Source organism: Antechinus flavipes, chromosome 1 (assembly GCF_016432865.1).
Source record: "Antechinus flavipes isolate AdamAnt ecotype Samford, QLD, Australia chromosome 1, AdamAnt_v2, whole genome shotgun sequence".
In the NCBI taxonomy this organism is placed as follows: Eukaryota; Metazoa; Chordata; class Mammalia; order Dasyuromorphia; family Dasyuridae; genus Antechinus; species Antechinus flavipes.
In genome coordinates, this window is record NC_067398.1 from 451,916,763 (window position 1) to 451,929,755 (window position 12,993).

The window sequence follows — 12,993 nt, forward strand, 5'->3', positions numbered from 1 at the left end:
GACTTTAAGGTGGGGCCAGCTTTTGCTTGGACTTGCTTAATGAGATAAAGACAGTTCAGATAGGTCAATGTCAGCAAAAAAGTTTGGACTCTTAAATCTCAGTTTCTCCTCATGGAAGCAAGCCTGAAACAATTTGTAGTACGCCTAAAGTCATAGGTAGGGCGTGTGAGATAATACAAAAAGCTGCAGACTTGTCATTTCTTCAGAGCTTCCCCCAATACTGATTCATAAATAGGAGTCAACATAACTTTCAATAAACCTCTCTAACTGGAAGAGGTTAGGTTTACAAGACAAAATAGTCAATAACTATAGCAATCTAGTGTTTGACAAACCCAAAGATTCCAACATTTGGGATAAGAATTCATTATTTGACAAAAACTGCTGGGAAAACTGGAAATTAGTATGCCAGAAATTAGGCATGGATCCACACTTAATATCATATACCAAGATAAGCTCAAAATGGATCCATGATTTAGGCATAAAGAACGAGATCATAAATAAATTAGAGGAACATAGGATAGTTTGCCTCTCAGACTTGTGAAGCAAGAGGAATACAGAGAGGTTTGGAGAGACTTACATGAGCTGATGCTAAGTGAAACGAGCAGAACCAGGAGATCATTATATACTTCAACAATGATACTGTATCAAGATGTATTCTGATGGAAGTGGATTTCTTGGACAAAGAAAAGATCTAATTCAGTTCCAATTCATCAACGATGGACAGAATCAGCTACACCCAAAGAAAGAACACTGGGAAATGAATGTAAACTGTTTGCAATTTTGTTTTTCTTCCCAGGTTATTTTAATCTTCTGAATCCAACTCTTCCTGTGCATGTATGTGTTCGGTTCTGCACACATATATTGTATCTAGGATATACTATAACATAATTAACATGTATAAGACTGCTTGCCATCTAGGGGAGGGTGTGGAGGGAGGAAAGGGAAAAGTCGGAACAGAATTGAGTGCAAGGGATAGTGGTGTAAAAAATTACCCAGGCATATGTACTGTCAATAAAAAGTTATAATAGAAAAATAAACCCCACTAACAGGCTACTGTAATAATCCAGGCACAAAATGATAAAGACCTACACTAGAGTGTTGGTGATTTCTGAGGACAGGAGACAAATTGGTGAAATGTTATGAAGTTGAAAATGACAGGCCTTGGTGTAATAGATGGGATACAAAGGGGTGAAAGATAGTGAAGAATACAGAACAATTTCTGGTTTACAAGTCTGAAGGACTGAAAGGATAGTGTTATCCTCTATAGTAATAGGGAAGGTATAAGTTGGAACGGTTTAGGGAGAAAGATAATGACTTCCATTTTAAGCATATTGAGTTTAAGATGTCTCATGGACATTTATTTTGAGATGTCTGAACAGTTGGAGATGGCCATTGAAGTCAAAAAAGAATTTGGAGTAGGAAAGTTTGATGGAGAATCATTGAAATGGTAATTAAATCTTTGGAAGCTGATAAAATCATTAACTTGAGTAGTCTGGAGGGAGAAGAGAAGAAAGCCCTGAGGGAAACCTATAGGTTAGAGGGTGTGATCTGGAGATAAATCCAACAAAGGTGACCTAGAAGGAGAAGTCCGATAGGTAGAAGGAAAACCAGAAGAGACTATCTAGAGAGAAGTGAATATCCAAGAAGAGAAAATGATCAGTGGCATCAAAGGCTATAGAGAAGTCGAGAAGAATGAAGACTGAGAAAAGGCCATAGGATTTGGCAACTAAGATATCAGAAGCCAGATTGTAATGAAGAGAGTGAGAGGGGAGAAAATAAAGACACTTATTATAGATAGCCTTTTTGAGGAGTTTAACTACATAGCAAAAGAGATATAGGATAATAGAAAATGATAGAAGGCATCAGAGAGATAGGAGATGAAGAAACAGGGAAAAGAGGAAATTTACTATAAATGATCTCAATTTTTTTCTGTAAAATATGATACTAGACTCTCATCTGAGAGTGGAAGGAGTATGAGCCATGGAATTTTTAAGAAAGGATAAAAAATTTTGGAAGAGCTGCTGTGGGATACTCAATAAGGAAAATAAATTTGCCTAGCAGCAATGAGGACCCACCTGAAGTTATAAAACTGTAGTAGACACAGAAGGGGTTACATGTTATTCTTTACCTTCATTTAATAGCACATGTGTAGGAAAGAAGGTAATAAATGGTAGGAATGATCCAAGATTGAAGCTTAGCCTGGTGTAATTGTTGATATGATAAGGGTGGGAAGGATTCAAGAGAGAAGGACTGTGTATAGTTGAATTGATTTAGCAAAGAGTCAGGATGGGGGGAATTGGTTTGTATGGCCTGGAAAAGAATTGATGGGTCAAGGGATTGGTAGTCATGGTGTGAAGAAGAGTGTAGTTATGTAAAGGAAGGCATAAGGAAAGGTGAAAAGCCAATAGATTGATTTAGCTAAGGAGATTTCAGAATTCTTGAACACAGAGGTATGGTACATTTATGCGTAATGGCAAGATCAGGGTATGACAATCTTTGTATGTGGCTGAAGTGGGATGGGGGTGAGTAGGTTAAAGAACTAAGTAATTAGAATATTTTAAGGGAGAATAAATATATATGTTGAAGTCTTCTAGTGCAAGAACAACAGTAGAGAAGGAAAGAAAACTTGTAAGCCACGTTTCCAACTCATTGAAGAAGGAAGGGGAATGATCTGGGGATCTTTAGCCAATAGCTACCATGATTTTATTTCAATGATAGATATAAATAGCATGAACCTAAAATGAAAAGAGGTTACTGAGTGGTAGAGGAAGGGGGAAAACCTGAAGGTAGCAAGTGAGGAACAAGGAATAGTCCAGCTCCCAACCAATGAGATGAAGAGAATGAGTAAAGATACTGTCAGTTTCGGAAAGGATGATCAAGATAGCTGTGACATCAAGGGAAAACCAGGTTTCAGTAAGAGCCAATAGATGGAAGGAGTGGAAGAGGAAAAAGATTTAAGATGAAGGGACATTTGTTGCCTATGTAATAAATATTCCAGAGAGCACAATGGAAGGCCTGTATGGAATTAAAATGAAACTTTGAGGATGAAAAGTTGAAGGAAAATGGGAATGAGGAATCAAATGGTAGTGGGTATGTATAGCAGAAGTTCAGAGTCATGGGGATATGAAGGGTTTGACAAGGTGTGGGAATGTTCATCTTTGAGTGGAGTAGGAGGCCTGAAGTCAAATGGAGTGCTATTGTACCAGCAGTAGGAACAAGATGCCTAGTGCTGGTACAGATGAAAGTGGTTACTTTGGGGCAGGTGGAAGATGCTTAGACCAGCTCTTTCCTTAGGAGGCACAGAAATTATTCCTACCATCATCTTTACTTCCACCAACTCATGTATGTTCCTGAACATAGATGTCTGAATAACAATGGAGAGCTGAACTCAGTATTATGTCAAATTTATGGCAATGTGTTTATTTCTTAAATTAGTTATAGTGAGAATTCCCTTAGGTATTGGGTAGAAATGCAAGACCATCAAGATCCCTTCCAATTCTAAAATTTTCTGATTCCTTCCTAATATGTAATACCCAGGATATTGAGCACACTATTATAGACATGAACTGACCAGCGCTTTGGCGTTATATAATTACCCCTCTCACAGACTATGTTGCTATGCTTCTCAACATAGCCTAAAATGGAATTGAGTTTTTCTGATTGCTATATTACACTGTTGCTTTATATTAAGTTTGCAATCCATAAAAAAATAACACAGAATTCAGTCTTCTGTAAGATTTATATCAAAATAGCTTGTCATAAAAGTTCCTTTAAGATTCCTTTTTGCTTCTCCTTTGGGCAGAGAGATGCTGGCAAGGGGGAAAAAAGATTCTGAAATCGTTGTTTAGAAATGAATGAGATCCTTATAGTTGGTTAACTCTTGTAATTATAGCATAGTGAGGTCAACTTATGGTTTCTATTTTTGTGCACTGGTTAGTTTTGTCCTGTTCTCTAGTTAAGTTATAGAGACTATCTTTTGTAGTATTTGTAAATAGAAGAGCATTTAGAGTCAAGAAAATATGGATTTTAATTCTGACTCAAAAAATATATTAGTTATTTGATGTTGTACAAGTAATTTAACCTTTTAGCCTTAGTTTGCTCATTTGTCAAGTTGATATGATAATTGTATGATCATTATGGCACCTCCTTTATAAGGTTGTTCTAAAGATCAAATGTGATAATGCAAACAACTGTGCAAACATTAAAATATACTAAGTAAATAATAAGGAGGGGATTAATAGTGTCATTGTCTACAAACTCCAGCAAAATTTTGTTTCATTAAAGTCAGGAACTGGGCATTTATCAGCATGTCAGAGATAGAAAGACCTTAGGGCCCATCTCTTCTGCCTACATTTGAGTAAGAATGCCTTTTACAATTTATCTGATTAAAGGTCATCTAGTCTTTATTTTAAAACCTTTCCTGAAGGGGACACTACAGGCAGTCTTTTCCATTTTTGGACACTTGGGAGGTTAGAAGTTTGTTCCAATATAACGCCTAAATTTGCCTTTTTGTAACTTCTTCCCATTTCTTCTTGTTCTGTCCTTCTGCAAAAGAACTCTTAATTTTTTTTAAATTAAAACTATTTGTTGTCAAAACACATGAGTAGAACCTTTGCAAAATCTTGTGTTCCAAATTTTTTCCCTCCCTTCTCTCCACTCCCTCCTCTAGACAGCAAGTAATTCACTATATGATAAACATATGTAATTTATAATTACATAAACATATGTAATTCTTATAATATTTCCATAATTATCATGCTGCATAAGAAAAATCAGATCAAAAGGAAAAAATGAGAAAGAAAACAAAATGCAGGTAAACAACAACAACAAAGTGAAAATATTATGTTATGTTATGATCCACACTCAGTCCCCACAGTCCTCTCTCTGGGTGCAAATAGTTTCCTTCAACACAAGACCATTGGAATTGGCCTGAATCACCTCATTGTTGAAAAGAGCCAAGTCTATCAGAATTGATCATTATATAATCTTGTTGCTGTGTACAATGTTCTCCTGATTCTATTCACTTCATTTAGCATCAGTTCTTGTAAGTCTCCAAGCCTTTCTGAAATCATCCTGCTGATCATTTCAAATAGAGCAATAATATTCCATAACATTCACAACCATAATTTATTCAGCCATTCTCCAACTGAGGGGCAGCCACTCAGTTTCCAGTAAGAAGTCTTATTCTTGACAATAATGACCTATACTAAACATTCCTAATTTCTTTTAAAACTCTTTCCAAAAATATTATTGTTATTGTTAAGTCATTTTTCAATCCTATCTGATTCTCTGTGACCCCATTTGGGGTTTTCTTGGAAGAGATATCAGAACGGTTTTTCATTTCCTTCACCAGCTAACTGAACTCAAACTCAAAGCAATCATTAAAAAAAAAAAAAACCCTCTTCCCCCTCAAAAAAAAACCCCGAGACAATTACCAACTCTTATTCCTATTTTCTATTCAGTAATCCAGAATATAAATGTCTGGATTTTATAATTAGAATTGAAAGAAAGAAGTATTTTAGGATAGGTAGGTAGTACAATGGGTAGAGTATTAGACCTGGAGTCAGTCAAATACAAAATTGAAAGTATGCTTATCAGTTGGGGAATGGTTTAACAAGCTTGTGGTATATGAATGTAATGCAATACAATTGTGCAATAAAAATGATGATTATTGTTTTAGGAAGAGGGGAGGGAGAGGGAAGGAAGGAAAAATTTGAAACTCTAAATTTTCTAAAAATGAATGTTAAAATTTATCTTTACATATAATTGGAAGAAAATACTATTTAGAGAAATGTACCAGAGTTACAAAGAAAGGCAAAGAAAGTTGGTTCCTATTCTTATAATGCCGGAGAAAATGAGGCAGGAGAGAGATTAGAGAGTTTTAATATTTTATTAATGGGAGAGTAAGATTGACTGGACAGGACTCTCGTCTCAGATTATCCAGTCAGACAGAGATAAGTATACTGGGACCAAGGAATCCATATTGGTCCCAGGGCTGGAGGACCCAAAGAATCCAGCGTCCAGCATACAGCTGCCAGATGCCATTCTCCAGCAATGAATGGAAGAACCCCAACTTCTTAAATACCTTTTTGGAGACAAAGAAGAGAAAGGGAGGGAAGGTTTTTTTAATCAGGGAGGGGAAGCCATAAAAACCTAAAAATTCCAGAGACAAAGAAGTAAAGATATCATGGGTTGATCTTGGAATATTCTAAAGGAATATTGTAAATCCATAAAAGAATCAGGAGATCTACTCTTTTATCTTGCTAATTTATAACCCAAGAGCGAATAATCCTTAGTTTTACTGGGTCAGAGACAGAACAGTTAAGGTAACTGAGACAGGGAAACTGAGTCAGGACAGTTAAAGAAAACTGTGGCATAACATTCTGAATCCTGCCTCAGCTGTGATTGTAATTTAATATGACTCAGCAGAAAAATGGGGATAATAATAGCACCTGTCTCTCCCAAAGTGAGAGCACAAATATAAAGTGATTTGCAAACCTTAGCTATATAATACTAGCAATAATTGTTTAAGAATCAAATTCAGGTAAGTTTGTTGTCTACTTTGAATGGAACAGTTTCAGTAGGATGATAAAGTTGGTAGCCAAATTGTAAATGATTAAGAAGAAAATGAGTGGAGAGAAAATGGAGGTATTTATTGTAGAGGGCCTTTTTCAGGAGTTTGGCTACCAAGCATAGAAAAGGTAGAGGATGATAATTAGCAGCAAAGGAAGGATAAAGTCAGGATTTTTTCAGGATAGGAGAAATTTATGCATGTTTGTAGGCAACAGGATATAAGCCAATAGAGATGAAGATATTGAAATAATATGGTGACATAGGGGTGGGTAATATGTTGGAGAAAACAGAATAGAATGCGATCTATTGAATAAATAGAAGGGTTAGCCTTATAAAGAATAAGGCCACTTCATTATGTGAGATAGGGATGAAGAAAGAGAAAGTGGAAGACACCTGAATGAAAGGAGCTGAGGAAGAAGGGAGAAGAGAGTTCATTGTAAATGACTTCAAATATTGTGTCAAATATGAGGCAATATTCTTATCCAAGAGATTTGGAGGAGTAGAGTGCTAGGGGAAGTTTGAAAGGGGGCAATGAAGAGACTTGGAAGAGCTGCTGTGGAGAGTGGGATAGTGAGCTGATAGGGAAGCTATAATTGGATTAATTAGCAGCAGTGAGTAACATAAATCTGTAGTGCTCTCTGTCAGAATAGCTTCATGATTTTCTCCACCTTCATTCAGCAGCTCATGTGTAAGAGTGAAGACAATGACAAATGGCGGGAGTGATCCAGGGCTGATATTTGGCCAAGCAGATAAGCAATATGTTAAAGAGACTAGGGATTCAAGAGAGGAGGACTGCATAGGATTGTTTCTCCAAGAAGTCAAGATAGGAAGGAGAGAATGGCTAATGCAGGGGAGATGACCTGGAAGAGAATTGAAGAGTAGAGGGCTTATGGATGAAGTGTCTGTGTGATCCTGGACACGTGATTTTACCCCAGTACCCTAGTCAATTCTCTCTGGTTCCATAAATTAAAGAGAAGGTACACGATTCCATGTTAGTAGAGAGTTTCCTAATTATCTATCCTCATCTACATCAATAAACTCACAAGTTCAGTTCCCACTTTTATTATTATTATATATGATAACATTTTATATAATACACATTAATTACACAATAATATGTTACTTATAACATATATTAATATTACGTTACATAATTATACACAAACTATTATATCATCATATATGATATAATATATAATTACACATGATTACATATATATAAATATACATATGCACACGCATAAAATTTGTTCTCATTCAGTTGTATCTGCCTCTTCATGATCATATTTGGGGTTTTCTTGCTAAAGATAATTGAAGTAGTTTGCCTTTTCCTTTTGCAGCTTATTTTACAGATGAGGAAACTGAGGCAAACAGGTGTTTTTGTTTTTTTTTTTGTTTGTTTGTTTGTTTTTTTTAACTTAATCAATAAGTGCTTAAAGTCAAATTTGAAATCAGGAAGATATCTTCCTGACTCCAGGCCCACTATTCTATCCACTGCCCCACCTAGCCACCCTAATAGCAAACATCCTGTTTTACTCCAGAGCTTAATTTTTTGGGTGGTTTTAATGTGTCTTCATTATGAATAAAAGTAACTTTTGTTTTTAGTTAGTTCCTGATAAGGCAGTTAGTAGGCTCTGAAAAGTGGTCTCCCACCCTCTCCATTAATCCTATTCTTTATGGATTAAAGTGACCTTCCCTAGACACCACTCCCTTATGTAGTTTCCCTGCATTAGAATGCAGCCTCCTTGAGGCTGAAGGACTCTTTGCTTTTGTATTTGTATAAATCCAATCAGTTAGTCTATAAACATTTATTCAATGTCTGAATTAAGATCTGGGGATATAAAGAAAATTAAAAGAGAATTGATGTCTTGTAGGAGCTCAATCTAAGACTACATAAAAATAACTGTGTATGATAAAGAAATGTCTTTGGAATTAAGGGGATCAGGAAAGGCTTTTAGTAAACAATGGGATTTTAACTAGCACTTGAAGGATGCCAAATATTCCAGGCATTGGGGACAGCCAGAGAAAATGCCCAGAATCAGAAGATGAAGAGTTTGTCTAAGGAACTTCAAGGAAGCCACTGGAACAAAGAGTACATGGGGAAGGAAATGTGAGGAGTAAGAAGACTGGAAAAATGGTGATAATGGGGCAAGTAATAAAGTTCTTTGAACCCTAAACAGGTTTTATTTTTGATCTTCAAGATGATAGGGAGCCACTAGAGCTTATTGAGTGGGTAGGGATGGTGATATGATTAGACTAGCACTTTAGAAGGATGACTGACAGTTGAGTAGAGGGTGGATTGGAGTGGGGAGAGTGGTGAGGAGACCAACCAGAGAAGGGATTGTATGTGAGAGATTTTGTGAAGGTAAAAATGACAAACCTTAATGACATATGGGGAAGATGAGAAAATGAAGAGTTGAGTATGACACCTAGATTGTGAGCCTGGGTGACTGGGAGGATGATGGCACCTCTCCAGTAATAGGGAAGTACAGAAGGGGCAAAGTTAACAAGTTCAGTTTTGGACATGTTGAGTTTAAGATTCTTATGGGACATACAATTCAAGAAGAGTAATAATTAAAAATGTTTGACTAAAGGTTAGCAGAGAGGTTAGGGCTAGATGAATAAATCTGAGAGTCATTAGCATAGAGATGATCATTGAATCAGTAGCCCTACTCTACCTACACAGCAACCTAGGTACCCTTCATATAGAAGCTATTGGAAAATCATCAAATAAGATGGTATAAAGGAAGAAGAAAAGAGAACTAAAAACAGAAGCCAGTGGAACATCTATGATTGGTGGGTGTGACTCAGAAGAAGATCCAGCCAAGGAGATACAAGAGTCTCAGAACCTAAGAAGGAAAAAACTGGGACAGAGGAATGTCCTGAAAATCTAAAGAGAAGAGAATAAAGGAGAAAGGAATGAATCAAAAGTATCAAAGACTGCAGACAGACCAAGAAGGATTAGAATTGTGAAAAAACCATTAGTTTTAACAATTAAGAGGTCATTAGCAATTTTTGAGAGAAGAGTAGCTTTGTTGATTAAGGAACTCAGAAGTAAGACCATGAAAAATTAAATAAGAGGTAGGCAGTAGTGGAGATACCTATTGTAGATAGCCTTCTCCAGGTGGTTAGCCACAAATGTCAAAAGAGGTATGAAACAATGGTGAGTGGTAATGGATAGATCATGAGGGTTTTTTTTTTTTTATAATAGCTTTTTTTTTTCAATTTTTTTTCAAAATATATGAAAAATATGCAACATTCACCCTTGCAAAACCTTGTGTTTCAAAATTTTCTTTCCCTCCTTCTCCCCTAGCAAACATCCAATATAGCTTAAACATGAGCAATTCTTCCAAACATATTTCCACATTTATCATGGCTGCACAAGAAAAATCAGATCAAAAAGGAGGGAAAAAAAAGAGAAAGAAAAAAAATAATCAAACCACCACCACAACAAAAACAGGTGAAAATACTATGTTGTGATACACATTCACACTCTCTGGACACAGATGGCTCTTTCCATCACAAGTCTATTGGAATTGACTTAAATCACCTTATTATTGAAAAGAGCCATGTTCATTATAGTTGATCATCACATAATCTTGTTGTTGCTTATTATTGTCTAGAGCAATATTTTCTTAGTTTCCCAGGTTTGGGATCTCAGTGTCATTTTCATCTCCTCCCTTTCACTTTATCTTATGTATTCTGTTACCTGGTAAATCTTGTCATATTTATTTTTATAACATCCCTTTTTTAGCTCTTTACTTTCCACTCATGCAGCCACTATCCTAGCTCAGGTCCTGTTCTGTTTTCTCTTGGATGATTACAACAATAACATCCTAATTGGCTTCCCTATTTCAAATCTCTGTATTACAATTCATTTGCCAAAGTGACTTTCCTGGAGTTTTGACCATGACATTACCCTATCTACTTCAATAATTTCCATTAACTCCTAATAATTTTCAAATATTAAGTCTTTGATTTGGCATTGAAAACTCTGCCCTTTCTTGCCTTTCCTAATTTTCCTGTCTTCTGCATATTTACTCTTTTCCTGCCAATCTCTGGCCCATTTAGCTTGGCCTTTCTTGCTGTTCCTTACATATGACCCTTCATCTCTTCTTGACTGTCCTTAATTCCTTCTAGAATTTCTAGCTTCCTTAATGACATAGTTCAATTACTATTTTCTTCAGGAACCCCTTCCTAGCTATTGGTATCCTTCCCTAAGGTTACTTTTCATCTACTTTATATGTATCTTTACATATCCATATATATATATACATATATATGTACACACACACATATATACTGTTGTCTCCCCATTTTATAATGTAAGTTCCTTGAGAGAGAATAAATAGAGGGGAGGGGAGAAAGGGAGGGAAATATAGTTAGCAATAGTAATTGTAAAAAAGAATTTTGAAGCAAGTTTCTCTGATAAGGCCTCATTTCTCAAACATAAAGAGAACTGAGCCAAATCTATAAAAAATAAGAGCCATGTCCCAATTGACAAATAATCAAAAGATATGATCTGTGCCCAAAAGGCTATAAATTCATGCATATCCTTTGACTTAAAAACACCACTACTGGGGCAGCTAGGTGGCGCAGTGGATAGAGCACCAGCTCTGAAGTCAGGAGGACCCGAGTTCAAATCTGGTCTCAGACACTGTCTAGCTGTGTGACCCTGGGCAAGTCACTTAACCCCAATTGCCTCAGCAAAAAAATAAAAATAAAAAAAAAAATAAAAACACCACTACTAGGCCGAAATATCAACAAAAAAAAGATTTAAAAAAGAAGGAAAATGACCTTTGTATATGAAAAAAATTCATTGCAGTTATCTTCTAGGGAAAAAAAATTGGAAATTGAGAGGATGCCCATCAACTGGGGATTGACTCAATAAATTGTAGTATGTGTTTGTGATGGAATAATATTGTTCTATGGGAAATGATGAAAAGAATGGTTTTAGGAAAAAAACACAGCAAACAAACCTGGAAAAGTCCTCCATGAGCCCAAGAAAAGTGAAACATACAAAATAATAGCAATGTTCTGGGATGACCAGTTGTAAATGACTTTGCTATTCTCAATAGTACAATCATCCATGACTAACTACTCTGAAGGACTTATGATAAAAAATCCCATCCATATGCAGAGAAGGAAATGAATGTATGAATACAGATCGAAGCATTCTCTCTTTCTCTGTCTCTTACAAAAACTTTTTCTTGAAGCTTTTTATTTTCATTAGGGTCAGAATCTGTGTTTTCTTTCACAACTTGACTTTTATGGAAATGTTTTGCTTAGTTTCACATAAAATTTCTTAATTGTGGGTGGGGGTAAGGGAGAGAACCTAAAGCTCAAAAAATTTAAAAACACATGTAAAAAATTGTTTTGAATGTAATGGGGAAAATAAATGAAATACTAAAACAAATAAATAAAATGAAGGAATTAGGAAAAAAAAGAATGTAAGTTCCTTGAAGATAGGAATTGTTTTTGATTTTTTTTTTTTTTTTGGTGTCTCTAGTACAGAGAATATTTCTTGGCACATAGTAAATGGGTAGTATGTATTTATTGACTGCTTAATTTATTATGTTTATAATTTTTCATTAAAGTGAATCATTGCTGGTATAAATCTAATCAGGTCATAATGAATAATCTTAAACTTGTTATTGTAGCCTCTTTGCTAGTAATTTTTTTTTTTTTTTTTTTAACATTTTTGCATCAAGAAACCTCTGTTCAGGTCTTCTATCTGAATAGGGTTAAGATAACAGCTACCTCAAGGGCATATATGAATGGGACCACCCTATATATATATTGTCTATACTATGCTTCCATAGCCAAACATGCTTAGCCAGTCTCCATTTTTCACCCTCAATCAACTTTAATGTCCAAAGACTATGAGATTTAGATATTGAAGTAGAGGAATTGGAAAGAGAACCGGATTTGGAGGATCTGAGTTCAAATTCTAGCTTTCCCACTTATATAATTTTGGGCAAGTCATTAATCTTTCAAGATTTCATCTTTGAAGTCTCAGTTTCTTCTCATGTAAGATGGAGGTAATCTCTAAAATCGTGTCCAATCTTGAATCTGTGTCCTTTTGACACTAAGAAAATACCTCACAAGTAGCATCTCCTCAATCAATTACCCAAAGGATACCCAACATGTAGAGAACCAGGAATAAAAGATAATGTCCCTAAAAGTCATGCTCACTAAAGCACAAATTCTAAGCCATACTTTGTACTGATTTTTCAATGGGGAGGTTTTGATTTGTGAAATGAATGACCTAAGCTTAAGAAACATACCTCTTAGGAAGATGGGGAGAGCCCTGGGTTATGGGTAGTCTAGAGTCAGGACACTGATTACTGTAAGGTGTGTATTATTGATGTTTTGCTATATTAAAGTAAACTAAGAATGTTTAAACATGTATGTGCCATA

The 12,993-nt window shown here is 35.6% G+C and overlaps 1 protein-coding gene across 2 annotated transcripts in view; it reads left to right on the plus strand.

Moving 5' to 3' along the window:
• SLCO5A1 (solute carrier organic anion transporter family member 5A1) overlaps window positions 1–12,993 on the plus strand; it is a 395,082-nt gene that overhangs the window by 98,240 nt on the left and 283,849 nt on the right. The window lies entirely within an intron of this gene.